The sequence below is a fragment of the Lissotriton helveticus genome, chromosome 4_1 (assembly GCF_964261635.1).
Source record: "Lissotriton helveticus chromosome 4_1, aLisHel1.1, whole genome shotgun sequence".
Lineage (NCBI taxonomy): Eukaryota > Metazoa > Chordata > Amphibia > Caudata > Salamandridae > Lissotriton > Lissotriton helveticus.
The window spans coordinates 134,979,287-134,997,759 of record NC_136063.1 but is presented as its reverse complement, the minus strand read 5'-3'; the positions used below and the strand labels follow the sequence as shown (position 1 = coordinate 134,997,759).

General features: G+C 48.8%; 1 protein-coding gene across 2 annotated transcripts in view; it reads right to left on the bottom strand.

Moving 5' to 3' along the window:
• The window catches only part of OPLAH (5-oxoprolinase, ATP-hydrolysing), a 270,496-nt gene that overhangs the window by 236,984 nt on the left and 15,039 nt on the right, over positions 1–18,473 (bottom strand). Inside the window, exon 1 of one of the 2 annotated variants that reach the window (XM_078686544.1) lies at positions 9,697–9,831. The exons of the other annotated variant lie outside the window; for it this stretch is intronic. The gene's annotated coding sequence lies outside the window, so the exon portion shown is untranslated. Of the gene's footprint in view, positions 1–9,696; positions 9,832–18,473 lie in introns of those variants that run through there. 2 annotated transcript variants of the gene reach the window in all.

Below are 18,473 nucleotides of genomic sequence, written 5' to 3'. Positions count from 1 at the left end.
ACACACCCCCGTGACCCCCTAGACCCTCCCCCCTCCCATGGGAAACCCCTGCACTATCTATCTGGATATTCCAGAAGATGGCACCCCTACTGAGTTCCCGTCCTATCTAGATTTAAACCTTTAAATGTGCCTAGAGGAAAAAGATTTTTTTTTAAAAAGAAAATTGAAACTTTTTAAAAGAGAAGAGAAACAAAGTCATACGTTTTGGGTTTGCATTATTCTTGTTAATTACTATAGTAACCTATATTTTTATTTATTTATTTATTTTTTATACTGTATATTTCCTTTTCCTCCCCTCCGCCCCTCCTCCTCTCCTTCACCAACTCTTTATTTAAGCAAGCTTTTCTTTCCCAAGCATACTGCTCTCCTAGAAATTTCATAGTTTAACTTGAAGACCCCTTACTTTTATCTTTATATTTTTCTCTCCCCAGGGACAACAGCAATTCATCGGCTGCTTGTACTGACCTGATATTATGCATTGTATTATTATGCATGACTTTCAAGGCTGCCAGAAACACTAATTGGGCTACCGCCCCTAGGCTCCTGAAAGCTTCGAGCCTCCTTCCAAACTCCCATTGTTTGTCTAGTGTGACCCTCGAGAGGTCGGACCTAATTTGAAAGTTAAATCCCTTCCAACTCAGAGACTTCTGCTTAAGGGCCAGGCCTAAAATGGTCTCTTTGAGAGTATAGGTATGAAAATTCAGTAATATTTTCCTCGGCTTTGTTCTTTGAGGGTTCTTCCTGAAGGGATCTCTATGGATCCGTTGGATATCCGCAGACAATTCTTCCACCAATTGATCTAATCTCAAGGAGTCTTTTAAGAGTTCAATAATATATAGCTTAATATAAGACCCCTCACTGCCCTCTGGAACATTAACAATGCAGAGATTACTACGACGTGCGTTGTTCACCGATGACTCCATTCTTTCCGCCAATATCTGATCCTCTTTCCTGAGCTTGACTATGTCTGCCTTGGCTTCATCCAAGTGTAATGAAAGACCCGACACTGTGTCTTCCAGTCCTTCTGTTCTTGAGGCAAGGCCATCCACTTTGCTGTCCAAGGACTCACAAAAGATCCGGATTTCCGATTGAATAGCAGATGACGCCTCAAACCCTTTCTTGATGTCTGCTGACAAAGACGAGAACATCGAATGTAGGTATGAGGTCTGGGTTAACGTCACTACGGATAGTGGTATCCGGAAAGGCCGTTGCCCCCCCCCCCCCCGCAGCTCATCTTCTGAAGATGCGTTGTTATTTAGGAGCCCAAGTGACTGTGAGGCCAGGTGAGGTTCCAAATGAGGTTCCAGTGATGGTGTAGCTAAGTATAACACAGAGGGAGGTGAAAGAGTCGATGCCCCCGTAGGATGTAAAGACTCTATAACTTGGGTAGTGATAGAAGTAGGAGAAGCAATGAGCGACCCCGCTGAGTTCTTGGGATTGAAGAGCCAACCTTAATGTTAACAGCCTCCCCCTCGATTTCAACCTCAACTTCCGTCCCACCTCCAGCCTCGGCCCCACATTGGGGGAGCATAATCTCACTGGGATTATTAATTATGGCGTCAACCCTAGCATTTTCAGCTTTATCCTGCATCACGCTTGCTATGGAGGAGACTGTTTCTTCGGTATCAGAAATAATTGGTGCGATAGACCCAGGGAGTTCCAATGATGCCATTAGGTAGGAGGTATCTTCAAAAGGCTGCTGGTCTGAGAGACGCAGGATCTGCGGGATCGCCTTAAAATAAGACCGCAACGACGGTGTTATTTTTGACCCGGTACTGGCTGCTCATTTGGAGTTTTCAGAACTCTTTGCTGTTTTACAAGTAAAGGCTCGTTTCGCTTTAACTTCTCCAGATAGATAGGAGGATATCTTCTTTTTTGAGGGAGTTCCCAATACTATCTGACTTGAATCAAGTGTCATGTAACTACTGCTACTGCGGGGCTCTGATTCTATACCAGACTCGTCCCTGGTTTTCCAGTGTTGTTAATCTCCTCACTACTAAGAGTACCCCTTTCCCCCCTTCTATCTATCTGCTTTGGGTTTGATTTGGGAAAGTTTCCTGAGGCTAGCAGCAAGCCGGGATCATTCGAGTCTTCAAGTGCTGACTCACCGCCATAAACAGCTTGACCCCCTTGCTTACTCTGAACAACCGGTTGTGCAACTCCAGCCGTGACAGCCGCCTTCTCGCATCCTACCTCGATAGCCTCCTCCACCGTTTCCAGCCGTCCCTTGCCGGTGCGCAAAAAGAAAACGGATCCGGAGCTGGAACCGGACCCCACTGAGCCACCTCGGGGTCCCGAAAGGAGGCTGCGGGTCCTTCTCCCTCGACGGAGCTCCAGTGCTGCCAGATACCAAAGCAGCAAGCCTGAAGCAGCCTGCCACGTACTTTGTGAAGCTATCGGCGGTCGTAGCGATGGAGGATTCGACAGCAGGCTCCGTGATGGGATCGGCTTGGACCTAGACCGAGGCCGATGCTCAAGCTGAGGAGGCGGGGAAAGCTCGGCAGTGAACGCCGTGCAAGACAGGCATGCCCCATCGACGCACATGACATCCACAAGCGAGGACTCTGCCGTGTGGGAGAACGAAGACAACAGAAACGCCGAAAGTCTAAAAAAGGATCAAAAAATTGGGGAGAGCTTAGTTACGTGGTGTTCACAAACAGATCCGCTGCTTGATGAGTCGGTGACCAAACATCCTCAACGCTGATGGACGGGAACGAACGGGAACACAGGTCGGAGCACCGCGGCAGCTCAGCTAGCTGCCGCCATGTTTCCCCAGAGTATCCCCAGATGCTTTTTAATTTATATACTGCAGATATGGGCCAAGCTTTGACTGGAGCCACACTAACCAAACCCAGGATTTGGTGCATCAAGATCCTACTAATGCAATACGCCGATGACCTGGTACTCCTAGACCATACTAAAATTGGCCTACAAAAAGCACTTACAGCCCTTGCAACTTACAACATCAAAAACAAGTTAGTCTCCAATCCATCAAAATCCAAAACAGTAATTTTCGGGCAATACCCTAAAACAAACTGGCAAAATGGAGGCTCGGTCAGCTGACTTTGGACTGTACACATCACTACAACTACTTGAAGGTTTAGTGAAACAGGCCGCCCAGGAGTCCATCTCCACAAAATGCAGATGAAAGGGAAAAACATCACCTACGCCCTCTGTAAATTATACGTTACCTATATAGCCCTACAACAACGGCTATTCAAAGAGTTCTGAGGGTGAAATTAATACCATCTCTCAATTATGCACAACAGGCATTCCCAGGAAAACCTGCGAAAGATCTAGAAAAAATCCACTGCACAGCCTATAAAAAGCTATTCACTTACCCGCCTGCACCAGGAACAATCTGGTTTGGTTGGAATTCAACCTCAACCAGCAAAAACTGGAAGAGATGGCCTCTCTGAGTAAATACTTCTACCTTACAACGGCGGCACCAGAGAACACAATGAAGGCTGTATCTTCTTAGAACCCGGCAATCCCTGGTCAGCGGGTCTCGCCTATGCTAAAGTCCTTTTGCAACTTGCAACAGATAACTGGGACCCCAAGACTGTCAGGTACGCTGCTATCAAAAGCACAATAAATAAACAAGTAAGTTTCCGTTCTCGTATCTTGGACATAGAATCGCTGGTAACAAGAGGATTCCACGAGTCCCAAAGCCTCCCACAAACAGAGCACAGCTCCAAACTCCACCTTACGCAAGCCGTGGGGAAACAAGCCTTACATAGGATTTTAGCGTTCAGACTACACCCTCTCCCCCTCAAAGAATTATACCCCACGGGTCAGCAAGACCAGAGATCATGGAGTGTCGGCTCTGTAAATATAAACGTGAGTCTTTGGCCCACATTCTATTTTGTTGCCCGGCCTTGCTTTTAGCTCGCAGAATTTATCTCAGGCCCATCTTGCTACAATTGAGTACTCGAACTGTAAAGGAGGCAGTCCATCAACTTTATACTCTGGACATAGTGAAGCACATGTCTATGTTTGGTAAAGTTGTACAAAACACTCGCACAAAGCTGATGGACACTCCCCGCTAAGTGATCAGGCAGGCACTTGTGCAGAGGCCTCAAACTATCTTGTATTGCCTGATTAGCTTAACTAGAGCATGTAAAATGTTTAATAGTTGCTGAGTACAAAGATTTACCTTGATTTTAAAAAGTTTGAATATTAGACCTCTAGATTTTAATTACACTGTTTACTTTTTAAACGTAGTGCTCTTCTTTTCTATTGTAATGGTTTTGAGTAACCACGCAAATAAATAAATTAGTTCATTCATTCATAAAAGGAGTTTTTTGGGATGCTTGAGTTGAAAAGACATTGAATTTGTTTAAAATAATGTTTACTCAGGCTACAATTTTGTGACCTCCAGATATTGCTAAAAAGCTGATATTGACTGGTGAGCCAATAGTTACCTATGAACAATCATTAATTTCACGTGACCATGTGGTTGGAATGGTTCAGTCCTTCCTAAAAAGTATTAAGGTAGCTCCGGCACAAATGGATTCAAATAACAGGAGTCTCGTCTGGAGGCACCTTTTGTACGCCTTAAAGAGATGTATTTCAGTCAACAAGCAAGTTTTTTCCAACCAAAAAGCGACAGCTTGATGTGATGTAGGTAAGTCATACTGCTACTATTTCTGGCCACAGGGTAGTGGAGAATACATTAGATCTAGATTTAAGATGTTCATTGTGGTGTTCAAGAATATGTTCTTTCTTGTTCCATTTGTCTTCAACTTAAGCTATCACTTTTCAAGCCTGTGCAAGTCGCCTCTGAATAGTGACATATGATCTTTACTGACTTCAAAATGGCCTTCCACTTTCAGAAGGATATCATCAAATAATTAATGCAGTTCACACATTGTCAAATATGGTACATTTTGACTTTTGTGCATGTTACCGACAGGACATAAGTATTTTTTGTCTTCATTGTCTACCTCAAACAATCATATCTCAATGCCTTTCATGTTTTCGAGGTGTGATTTTCGAGGCAGAGGAAACTGAACAAACTCTTTCTTCTGATTACCATCCTCAGTTTAACGGACAAACAAAAAGAACTAATGAACGTCTTCACCGTATCTTCAATAACATTTTAATACTACTCCAGATGAATGGGCTTATTATTTGCCAATTGCAGAACTTTTGTATAGCAATGCTACTCATAATTGCATCAAAGTTTCACAATTAATCTGTCTGCAAGGATTTAATCCAAGAGTTTTCCCTTCTTCACTCGACTTTGATCTTTAGGTTAAGGCAGATACTGATTCACAAAAAGAAAGACAACTATTCTCGGAAAGCTTACATCATTCTAAAATTTACCGTATTGGAAATCTGGCATTTCTGCAGGTCTCTCTGGATTGTTTCGCTTTTTTGGTGAATCCTATGTTTGCTGATGATAGAAACCTGTGCACTTTACCCCTGCTAACAAGGGGTAGGGTGTCTATGCTCCTCTTTCCAACATGGTATGGTTGGTATTCTCCTGAACGGCACTTTTAATTTACTTAAAGTCCCGAATATTATGGTCCCAAGTGTACCCAGGGCCTGTAAAGTAAATGCTACCAGTGTGCGGCAGTACTCATTGTGCCACCCACTGTAGTAGCACTGTATAACCTGCCTCCAGTCCTACCATTGTAGCCTAGCTGCGGAGTTTTAAAGCTGTAAAATCGACCAGTCAAAATAATCCCTTTTTGACAACCATCCTTTTAAATAGCAATTAGTCACCCCAAGGTAGGTCTCACTCCCTATAAGGCAGGGTGCATGATATTTTAAAGTATAACATGTAAAAAAATGTAATAATAAACTTGTCCTTACAGTAATAAAGCTCTAAAAACTATTTTCATTGTAGCAGAGTTGGCTGTTCCATAGGAAAGCACTGGGATACAATATTCTATTTATTGAATATTATCTCCAGATAGAAAAAAGCTACAAATTTCATTTTTTAAACTTTTTTAAATATGTATCACAAGCCCAATTCACTAGTGAATACTGGTTTGTAATAAATACATTAGAAAGATTACTTTTAAAAAGTTACCTTTGCCCTACCTGGAGTCCCTGGATGCTAAATCTGCATTTTGCTCTGCCACTTCTGCCAGCAAGTAATTAGCATTTGAATAAGCGTGAATGGGTCTGACTTGCTCCCAGGACCAAACAATAGGCTGACCTGAATTGGCAGAGAGGACCCATCTGAACCTGGCAAACGAAAATATGCAGGATGGGCCTGTGAGAGACACCACTGTGGTCTTTTATGACCACAGAGGTGTCAAATCCTTCTGAATGTCACGTCTTGCCTGACAGATCTGCTTGGGTTTTTTCATATGACACTTGGGGAGCACTTCAAAGAGGTTTTTCCTTTCACAGGAAAATGTTAGCTGACCCTTGGACAGGGACATTCTTTGTCCCCATAGTCTGACAAGCCAGAATCACAGTAGACCTTTTTTTGAAGTCTGTTGGCTTTAAACATAACAAGTAGGATGACTTCAAAGGAGTAAAAGAAGATGCCAAATGCATTCATGTGTATCCACTGTCTGGTTGCTGAAAACTCAGCTTTGTTCTGCCAGACTTATGTCTCTGAGTTTATTGAGGTTATAGGACCTGCCTCAAACTAAATTTGAGCGTTACATGTGGGACGACTCTAGGATTACCATAGTAAATTCCACTCACCCACCCCAGCCCTCATAGCTCAAGTTGAGTGTGGCCCAAGATTTTGCAACGCACCCACCAGCATCAGCCTGCCAAGCCACAGCTGGGGGGAAATTTCAGAATCAGACTGTATCAACACCCTCACCACAGATTACCAAACCCATGAACAACCTCACCAAGGACATCACCAACTTTAACTACTGGATGAAGAACTGTGCAGGCTCCCTCCCACCCATCCAACCCAACAAGCAAAGAAGATTCAACAAGCAGGCCAGCTGGTAAACAGAGGACCTTCGAGATGCCAAATGACACTGCAAATGGCTAGAGAGAAAATGGCCAGACAGCCAAGAAACCACCGACAGAACCACCTACAAGTCTTCACTCTGCCAGTACCACTAGCAACTGAGAGACACTAAGAAAAGAGCGCTAGCTGATCACATCGAAGGGAGCGCCAACTGTAGCAAGGAGATCTTCTCAATCCTCAAGGACTTCACCACACCCTCCTAGGCCTTCATCAACATCACTCCCTCCCAAGAACTCTGTGAAGACTTGTCAAACTTCTTACACAGAAACATTGCAAACATCTGCAGCAACTTTGCACATTAGGTAGCACAGAAGATATACAGAAGTGCAAGCTTCACTCACTCACAACAAACTACCCTCCTGCCCGAAAAAGTACATTTGGTAGTAGCTTTGCAAACTCCCTTCCTACACACAAGTACACCATGGCACCAGCAATGCCCCGTCCCCCTCCCGTTCAGATTTACAGCACTGTACTTCCTCCTTCACAGAACAGGTCGTCGCAGTGCAAACAACCCTTCTCAAAGAAGATGTACAGCACAGCAGGAGCAGCACAAGCTACCCTCCTTATAGAGCCAGGTATATCAATCTCCCAGCAGCAGTGCAAGCCACCGCACAGTCACAGCATGGCTGTACAAGTACACAATCCACTCTTTCACTGAAAATGTACATCCAGGCAGCAGTGCATGCTTCGGCACCCACAGTACAGGTACAGTATGTATGAAGAAGTGCAAACTACCATCTCTCGGAGGAGATGTACAGCAACAACAGTGCGAGCACACTACAGGTACAGCACAGCAGCAGCATTGCAAGCTTCCCTACCCGCAGTACAGGTACAGCACAGCAGCAGCAGCGCAAGCTTCCCTACCCGCAGTACAGGTACAGCACAGCAGCAGCAGTGCAAGCTTCCCTACCCGCAGTACAGGTACAGCACAGCAGCAGCAGTGCAAGCTTCCCTACCCGCAGTACAGGTACAGCACAGCAGCAGCAGTGCAAGCTTCCCTACCCGCAGTACAGGTACAGCACAGCAGCAGCAGCAGTGCAAGCTCCCTACCCACGGTACAGGTACAGCACAGCAGCAGCAGTGCAAGCTTCCCTACCCGCAGTACAGGTACAGCACAGCAGCAGCATTGCAAGCTTCCCTACCCGCAGTACAGGTACAGCACAGCAGCAGCAGTGCAAGCTTCCCTACCCGCAGTACAGGTACAGCACAGCAGCAGCAGCAGTGCAAGCTCCCTACCCACGGTACAGGTACAGCACAGCAGCAGCAGTGCAAGCTTCCCTACCCGCAGTACAGGTACAGCACAGCAACAGCAGTGCAAGCTTCCCTACCCGCAGTACAGGTACAGCACAGCAGCAGCAGTGCAAGCTTCCCTACCCGCAGTACAGGTACAGCACAGCAGCAGCAGCAGTGCAAGCTCCCTACCCACGGTACAGGTACAGCACAGCAGCAGCAGTGCAAGCTTCCCTACCCGCAGTACAGGTACAGCACAGCAGCAGCAGTGCAAGCTCCCTACCCACGGTACAGGTACAGCACAGCAGCAGCAGTGCAAGCTTCCCTACCCGCAGTACAGGTACAGCATGGCGGCAGCAGCAGTGCAAGCTCCCTACCCACGGTACAGGTACAGCACAGCAGCAGCAGTGCAAGCTTCCCTACCCGCAGTACAGGTACAGCACAGCAGCAGCAGTGCAAGCTCCCTACCCACGGTACAGGTACAGCACAGCAGCAGCAGTGCAAGCTTCCCTACCCGCAGTACAGGTACAGCACAGCAGCAGCAGTGCAAGCTTCCCTACCCGCAGTACAGGTACAGCACAGCAGCAGCAGTGCAAGCTTCCCTACCCGCAGTACAGGTACAGCACAGCAGCAGCAGCAGTGCAAGCTCCCTACCCACGGTACAGGTACAGGTACAGCAGCAGCAGTGCAAGCTTCCCTACCCGCAGTACAGGTACAGCACAGCAGCAGCAGTGCAAGCTCCCTACCCACGGTACAGGTACAGCACAGCAACAGCAGTGCAAGCTTCCCTAGCCGCAGTACAGGTACAGCATGGCGGCAGCAGCAGCAGTGCAAGCTTCGGTACCCAGAGTACAGGTACAGCACGGCAGCAGCTGTGCAAGCTTCAGTACCCACAGAACAGGTACAGCACGGCAGCAGCTGTGCAAGCTTCAGTACCCACAGAACAGGTACAGCACGGCAGCAGCTGTGCAAGCTTCGGTACCCACAGTACTTGTACAGCATGGCAGCAGCTGTGCAAGCTTCGGTACCCACAGTATAGGTACAGCACGGCACCAGCAGTGCAAGCTTCAGTACCCACAATACAGGTACAGCACAGCAGCAGCAGTGCAAGCTTCAGTACCCACAGAACAGGTACAGCACGGCAGCAGCTGTGCAAGCTTCAGTACCCACAGTACAGGTACAGCATCGCAGCAGCTGTGCAAGCTTCGGTACCCACAGTACTTGTACAGCATGGCAGCAGCTGTGCAAGTATCAGTACCCACGGTACAGGTACAGCACGGCAGCAGCTGTGCAAGCTTCGGTACCCACAGTACTTGTACAGCATGGCAGCAGCTGTGCAAGTATCAGTACCCACGGTACAGATACAACACGGAAGCAGCAGTGAAAGCTTCCCTAGCAGCAGCACAGGTAGAGCACGGCAGCAACAATGCAAGCATCAGTACCCACAGTACAGGTACAACACGGCAGCAGCTGTGTGAACCCTCCTCTACACAAACAGGTTCAATAATACTCACAATTCCCAAACCGAAAACTCTCCTTGAAAAGGTGCAGCGGAAGCGGCTGGCCTTGCCAAGACCCCTCGAGCAGAGCAGTGGGTCAGAGGCTGAGAGAAAACAAACAACCGCGCACCTGCAGCTTTCTGAAATCACTTCTGACACCGACACAATGTGCAGGCTTCAGGCCTCCCTTTAATGAGTCCCAACCCCGTGCGACGACGCCGGACCCCGCCCCGTGCCTCCAGGCGGCCTCACCTCAGCGCTCCCGTCAGCCGAGGGCCCAGAAGCACGGCCGCCCGCGCGGGAGAATGAACTCACCGGGGTCATATGTGTACACTGCCAAGAGAGAGCAGCCGGCACAGGCGCTTATTCTTCTGGGTCTGGTGATTTTATAACACTTTTCCAACCAGTAGCCCATGACAGAAGGCTGGAATTTGAACCTGCAACCTGTTCTGCAGCTGATGCGTTAACCCGCTGAGCTACCTCCAGGCATGTCATAAACACACCATTGGCTGCACAGCACGCCTGTCATCCGCCTACTGACTCAGCAGAGAGGAGCCCAGCAAAGAGGAATACAGGCGAGTGTAACACAGCTTTTCTGACTGCAAAATAACGCCTCAGTCCCAGCCCAGCTATCCGCGAAAACTGCAAAGGTGGTGCACGGCCTGGTGCAAGCTAGAACAAGCACTGGCAAAACAAGTCGGTCTCTCCTGTGAGATCTATTGGCTTTGGCGGTGTACATTGGTTTTGCAGTCATGCTGTGCAGCAGCACGGATGCTTTTCAGTGTGCCTAAAACTAACTGAAGAAACGCACTATAATACCCTGTTTTTTAAGTGCATTAGCACTGGTTGCTTCATAGTTTTTTCCCATTATTATTCAGGAGCCATGCAGCACAGCAGTCACACTGATGTACAGTGGCTACAAATCATTGCCAAACTCAGCAATGCCCTTGCTGTTCAACGTGAACAAACGCGAATGGCAGAGCCAACCGTCGCGAAGGAGAGGCCTATTGGCTCTGTCAATGTTTGTTCGCTGTCGGCACAAAAACGAACCCTGGGCATAGTTCGCGAAGTAGCGCTACGCGAAGTGCACTTCGCACTACGCGAGCTACACGTAGCACTACGCAAACTGCGTAGTACTCTGTTTGCGATGATAGCACAGTGCAGGATGCTTGTCCGAACACTGTGCAATCATTGAAAACTGCCTCTTGCACAGTGCGGGCTGTCTTTTACTGCCGCTCAAGTAGATTTTTATTCGAACGGCAGCTTTCTCAACACGGACTGGTAGTTTCTCATCGCGACCACTCGTAATGAGTGTGAGAAGTTGGTCTGATATATGATGCTCACTAGTTCTAGTGATCACCTTGTATCAGTCCAAACAACCCTTATGGTGATTGGTTGTAAGTCAACCTTATAGACCAGCTATCCTAATGGTAGCATGGACAAAGCAGTCTTAGGCTAAACTCTTTTGGCATGTGAAGCCAGCTGTTTTACCACATATAACCCCTTGAATACCAGATGAAAGGACACCACACAGGTTGTTATAAAAATAAACAGTATATTTATTAATAACAAACACCTCTGAACTCTTTATGAGGTCATAGGGCTAAGCACATGAAAATCTCTTAAGAAAAATACGATCAGTTGCACAAAATTAAAATGGTGCCCTAGGGGCACGGCAAACCATATACTAAGTAAATGGTATAAGGAAATCGATAGAAGGAAAGGAGCTGTCCAGAGGCTGTAGGATCGCTGGGACTACGCTATCCTAATCTTAGGTAAGTACCAGGAGGCCCACGGGACGCGTGTGCAGAGTGTGAACTCACACGCGAGATGCGGAACAAAGTCAATGGACAGTACAGTTTACGAAAAAGTTGAGTATGGACAGTCTTTACTATCTAGGACTAAAACGACTGGAAATCGGGACACTAGGAGAGTTAATCTACCCTTGAGCACCGAAATGCTCTTGTTACCTCACCCACGGGCTGCGGTGCATAGGTGTCAAAGTGTGTCGGGTTTCCGCGTCGAAGTCTATGGAGCCTTGAAGAAAGATGCTGCAGGCGACCAGGAGGAAGATGTCCGGTGCGATCCACGGGTGGATCGAGGAAGAAGAGGACCTGAAAGCAGAGGGGACAGTGTTCAAAGTCACTAGCCAGTGACCGGTGTAGAACCAAGAGGGAACCAGATGCTGTCGTCGCGATCAGGTGAAGAGTGGACGCTTGTCTCTGCAGCCACGTGGACCAGGAGGTGTTTTCGACGACCAGGATGGAGGCATGAGCTGTCCCACGCAGGCTCTCGCTGTCGGCGGTGTCGGATCCGGGATTGGAGTCAACAGGCCTTGGCAAAGGCAACCCACGCGGTGAGTGGAAACGGCGTCTGGAGTGGACCAGGAGGGTCCAGGGTGCTCCTCTTTTGGAAGGGAGTAAGGGCCAGTCTGGAGCAACCAGACCAGCAGTGTAGATTTCTTGGATCGTCGTCTAGGAGGTCACTAGCAGCCGGCAAGTGACCAGACAACGCGCCGAGCAGCAATCAAGCAAAAGGGCCCCACGCAGATCTCGTGGATGCTGGAGGGCTGGTCTTTGGTGCAGGAGCTGCTCGGGGCTGGGGCTTCTCAATCCCCAAAGCACTTACTCGAGGGTGCCTCAGAAGTCGTGCTGGAAGCGAAGTGCAGTCTCTTCAAGATGGCCGGTCCCACGTGTCTCGTCGCACCCACGGGTCTCAGCTGTGCTGCAGATGTAGGTAGAGGTTGGAGAGGTCTGAGAGTCCGGGTCTCGTCGGGCTCTGAAGTCTGGATCCGGCAGGAAGGACGACAAAGTGGACCGCTAGGACGCTTGATGGTGCCTGCAGTTGCAGGGTGGACACTCCTTGCCCACAAGGGAGATTCTTCAGTCTTCTGTGGAGCAGAACGTCGAAGTCCAGAGTTTCTTCTTGTAAAGTTGTCAGGATAAATCTAATTTGGAATGGGACCAGCTCCTACCTTTATCCTGCTAAAGGGGGCTGTACTAAGACTAGGTCCCTCCTATGGGTGGGACCAGGAAGGGGGGTGGTTACACCCCCTATCCTTTGTCCGGTTTCGCGCCAGAGCTGGGGCTGGAGAACCCCAGCAACTGGTTTGAACCGGTGTATGCACAGGGCACCTTGTGTGCCCCAGGCATGTCTCATTCCTTTCAGGCCTCCCTACCTCAATACACAAAATCCTGTCTGGGGTGGTGCTAGCACCTCCCAAGGCAGGAAACCCTTTGTCCAGGCCTCCCTCGCTGGACGGACTCCCAGCAGCAGGAGGTCAGACTTGTGTCTGTGGTGGCAGCATCCATTTTGTGATGCTGAGGCTCAAGTTAACTTTAACCGGGGTTCACAGTTACATACATGTCGTGTCCCTCTAAAAGGGTGGAATGCTACCCCCGTCGCCAGAATTGGCGAGGGGGTAGTATTCCAATTCGTATGACACCTTACTCGACATGTTTTGATAATGCTATACCAAAGTTAGCAATAACCGCGAGGATTATAATGCACTTAAGAGTATATGGTATAGCGTTATCATGGAACAGCTATAAGGACTTGGTTCCACAAGCTGCAGACAGGCTCAGCTCATGCTAGAGCACCATCTCACATAATTCCAAGCACTCTGCCTTCAGGATTGATAAGGCCTGCCATAGGAGTGACTGATAGGAATATATGTGTCCATTTTGGGGTTAGATATAGGTATACTATATCTACAGCAAAGGGTGATTACACCACCTTGCCCCAGCTGTCTTACCAGCCAGTTGTGTCTGTTTGGGTGGCCAGCCAGGGGTGGCACAATACATGCTGCAGCCCCTGGTAGGCCTTGGGTTCACCTATGCCCTGGGTACCTAAGGTACACTGTACAGGGGCTGATAAGGGGTCCCAATACCAATTGGTAAATGCACCTAAAGTACATGGTTGTCAATTTAGAGAGAGAACAGCTAGGCTGTGGGTCTGATTAGCAGGCCCACAGCCAGGGAAAGTCGTAAACCAGTGAAGCAAAAAGCAAAAATCTGGGGTGACCATAGGATTGCAGACCCCACTCTCCTACATAACCCCCCCAAACTTAGGGACATTAAACTAACCTTGACCAGGTGAGTCTTCCTGTTCTAAGTGGAAATACCTGGAGAGACTATATGCATTGACATGGTCAGTCCCTGGTCTGTGCTCCACTGTAAAGTCCATCCCCTGTAGGGAAATGGACCACCTAAGAAGTTTGGGGTTTTCTCCCTTCATTTGATTTAGCCACAAGAGGGGCTTATGGTCGGTCTGAATCTTGAAGTGAGTTCCAAACAAGTATGGCCTCAACTTCTTCAGGGCCCAAACCATAGCAAAGGCCTCCCTCTCAATAGCTGACCAACGTTTCTCTCTAGGGGTCAGCCTTCTACTTGTAAAAGCAATGGGCTGGTCATGACCATCAATATTCAGTTGAGATAGAACAGCTCCCACACCCAACTCAGATGCATCTGTTTGGACAATGAAGGTTTTGGAGTAGTCAGGGCTCTTGAGAATAGGTGCAGTACACATGGCCTGCTTCAGGTCATCGAATGCCTTCTGACAGCTAACTGTTCACTGAACTTTCTTTGGCATTTTCTTGCTTGACAAGTCATTAAGTGGTGTCACAATGGACCCATACTTTTTGACAAACTTCCTATAGTAACCAGACTGGCCCAAGAAAGCTCTGACCTGTGTCTGGGTGGTTGGAGGAGCCCAGTCCTTTATGGCCTGTATCTTGCTCTCCAAGGGTTGAACCTGGCCTCCACCTACAAGGTGTCCCAGGTACACAACCTGACTCTGCCCTATCTGGCACTTGGTGGCCTTGATAGTGAGGCCTGGCTTTTGCAGGGCCTCCAAAACTTTCCTCAGGTGGATCAGGTGATCCTCCCAGGTGGAGCTGAAGACAGCAATATCATCTAGATATGCTGCACAAAAGTCATCCAACCCAGTGAGAACTTGGTTCACCAACCTTTGAAAAGTGGCAGGTGCATTTATCAAACCAAAGGGCATCACCACAAATTGGTAATGACCTCCTGGGGTAGAAAATGCTGTTTTGGCCTTGGCATCCTCAGTTAACCTGATTTGCCAATAACCAGCTGTTAGGTCAAATGTACTCAAGAAGGTGGCAGAAGCCAACTTATCTATGAGTTCATCTGCCCTAGGTATTGGATGGGCATCTGTCTTAGTGACAGCATTGAGACCCCTGTAGTGTACACAAAACCTCATCTCTCTCTTACCATCCTGGGTGTGAGGTTTTGGCACTAGAACTACAGGACTAGCCCAAGGGCTCTCTGAGGGTTCAATGACTCCCAATTCCAACATCTTTTGTACTTCTTTCTTTATGCAGTCCCTGACGTGGTCAGGTTGCCTGTAGATTTTACTCTTGACAGGGAGACTGTCACCAGTGTCCACCTCATGGGTGCACCAGTTTGTCTGACTGGGTGTCAGTGAGAACATTTGTCTAAAGGATTGAAGAACTTGTTTGCAATCCTCTTGTTGATTCTCAGAGAGGCCTTGATACTGCAGGTGCCTGTGATTAACAGGGTTACCAAGGTCCATAATTTTCACAAAGTGTTCCAATTTTAGGCGTACAGTTGTAGGCATTTGTGGTGTTCAGCAGGGTGTGTTGTTCATCTGTTTAGAGTTGCCCAGGGAATATTATCGTTCAGACCCTGTACATCAGTGCCCAATCTGTGTACCCACCTTTGTTCCTGTTCGAACAGTATGCGTTCGGCATTGTGGTCCTTGGACTTCAGGGTTTCCAGAATGATCCACTGTAGATCATTCACTGTATGTCCTTGTTCCAAGTAGTGCGTGGCCATCTTGGTCGTTGTTTTTTTGCACTTGACATTGCTGCGGTGCTCGCAGATTCTTTGTTTTGCTTTTCTGCACGTCATGCCTATATAGTTCAAATTGCATGGACAAGTGATAGATTATCTGGCTATGTTATTCAATGGGAGAAAATTCAGGTTGCAGGGAAAGTATGATCGCATTACTTTTGTAATCCAGTACTGGGCTTCTAGCGCCAGCACTGGGGTCTGAACTTAAAACAGGTAGGTAATTGCGTTTCAGTATTTCGTACGATTTTTAAAGAATATTTCAAGTTTTCAAAAGTAGGCACTTAGAAGAAATTTCATAGAAAAGCAGACAATGGGTTCCTATGGAGAAAATACAGATTACTAGTAAACACGGTAAGGATTACTTTTGCGGTTCAAAACTTCCCACAGAAAATGTTTGAGTCAAAATGGGTCAATGTTATATAATGGCAGGTAAGTGAGTTACCGGTTTCCAGGTGAGTACTTGGCTGGTGAAGTTAAGGTTCCAGGTGTAGACTCAGGGGTCAGGTAAGTACAGTCGGTTCCACCCCAGCAGCGCAGGGCCGGCCGGGTGCAGAGGTAGATAGGCCCAATAATATCCAAAGAGGCTAAGGGGGCCTTCGGTTGGTGGCTGCTGGCTAGCAGGCCACGCGGATGTGGGAGCTGGGCTCCTGGTCACTTGCTCAGGGCATGGGGGGGAAGTAGGATAGGACAAACGTGGCACAGCCAGCGGCAGTCGGGCGGCTGGGTGCAGGGTGCTCTTGAGCCATCGGGCGCCCAATGTTATCCAACAGGAAAGGTCAAAAAGGAACAAAGGCTGCAGGCTCAGGGACGGAGACTCTCCAGGGGCGACCAGCACTTCGAGAGGGAAGTTGGGATCTTGGAGCACAGGTAGGTACCCCAAAGGGAGGCACAGGGAGCTGTAGGGCACCTGGTGCAGGGGTATCTTTTGGTGTTGGAAAAGCTTACCCTCGGCTGGTCGCGGTTGGGGTGGCCCCTGGTTCTGAGTCTGCAGGCGTCGGCTGGTTCGTCGAGGAGGGTCTTTAGGCACTGGACTTTGGGTCCCAGTCGCCGGGGGGACGTCCTCGTGGTCTTGGTTCGGTTGGGCCCGCCCCGGGCTCGGCGGGTGAAGAGTGGGCTGGTCCGGAGCTTCCTGGTTGGCACCAGGTGGGTTGTTGCAGTAGAGCCTCTGCTGATGCGAGTCCCAGCCTTTAAGAGGCTCAAGGAGGGCATGTCCTCCGGGTGTCCCAAGGTTGCTGTCCGCAAGAGGCGCCGGGATTAGGCAGGAGCAGGTTCCAGGATCGACAGGCTGGTAGGGCTGGGGCCAAGTCAGTTGTTGTCGTCCTGTTGTTAGCAGCTGCGCGGATGGTCTTCTTCTTTTTGATCTTCCTTCTTCTTTTCCGATCGGGAGCCACTAAATACTGAATTTAGGGGCGTTACAGGTAGGGCAAGGACAGGGACCAATGGGTCCCTTTTCTGGGGTGAGTACACCCCAAAGCCTGCTCCTCTTCTGTGGGAGGGGGGCAGGAGCCTAGCTGGGATTGGTCAAGGCTCCCCATCTACAAGATGGCCGGAGCGCGGGGTCGTGCTTCACCTCGTCTCCCCCACCTGAGGGGTGGGGTTGGCACAGGCTAGCACCCCCCCTTCCTGACGTAGTTTTTCCTGCCAGTCTTACCGCCAGAGTGGGGGTTAGAACTGGTGGGGGCCGGTTGCTGGGTACAGCAAATGGTCTGGAGAAGCTCACAGAGGAGGCATGCCTTTGAAGCTTCCCCCTGCCCATCCTGGGGGAGGAGACCTAGCACCTCGCCCAGGATGTGCATTGTTGCAGGCCCAGGAGAGCGGGGGGCTCTCCACCCAGCAACATGTCTGCTGTGTGGCAGCCTCTGCAGCCACTCAGCCCAGACATGGATTGTAGGGTAGGGTTTCAGAGGGCATCTCTAAGATGCCCTCTGGTGCATTTTACATTAAATCCCACACTGGCATCAGTGCAGGTTTAATGTGCTGAGAAGTTTGGTACCAAACTTGTCAGTCTTCAGTGTAGCCATTATGGTGCTGTGGAGTTCGTAATGACAACCTCCCAGCACCATATACTCTTAATGGCATCACTGCACTTACAGTGCCCAGGAATGGCCCTGGGCACTGTAGGGGCACAGGGCTCATGCACCTGTGCCCATACCTCTGGCATAGGGCACCCAGCTAGAGGTGTGACTGAAGTATGCTAGGGCAGTGGGTTATGTGGGCATGGCACACAGGGATGTGTGCCATGTCGACTCTTGGTTTAGTTCTGTACTTAGGCACTCAGCCTGCAAAGGCAGTGTGTGGGTGCCAGGGTACAGGGCCCCTGAGGGTGGCACAATAAGTGCTGCAGCCCTCAGGGGTCTTCTCTGGTCACCAAGCCCTGGGTACCTAGGGTACCATTTACTAGGGGCTGACAGGGGCCAGAGATGCCAATTGGGTTTTAGTTTCAGCACAGTTTTAGGGAAGGAACACAGGCACTGGGTACCTGGTTGGCAGGAACCCAGGGCACACTCAGTCAAAGCACATCAGCAGTTCATAAAAAAGTGGGGCATACCAAGGCAAGAAAGATGTTACTTTCTCACATTCACTTTCTGCTTTCACAGAAATTCAGCATGTCATTGGAAAATGACCAAAGCCTTCCTATGCAGAAAGCAAACTGCACAACTTTACAAAATATACTTGTTATCACATTGTAGTCTTTGATGGTCCAAAACGGTTTGCGGGGGCATAAATCCTACCTTCTTCTGAGTCATTTGACGGATGGATGGGAAGAGTAAAGGGTCACTTTGTGAAGTGAAGTGCGCAAAGTAGACTGCACTAGGACCCATGGGACATAGGCCTGCACAGCTGCAGATGGGGCATTGGGCACAGAGGGCCCGATTCACAGAAGTAACTTAAGACAAAATCCTAAACGTACTACTATTTTGGTATTCACAGAAGGCACTTACTCATTTTTGTATT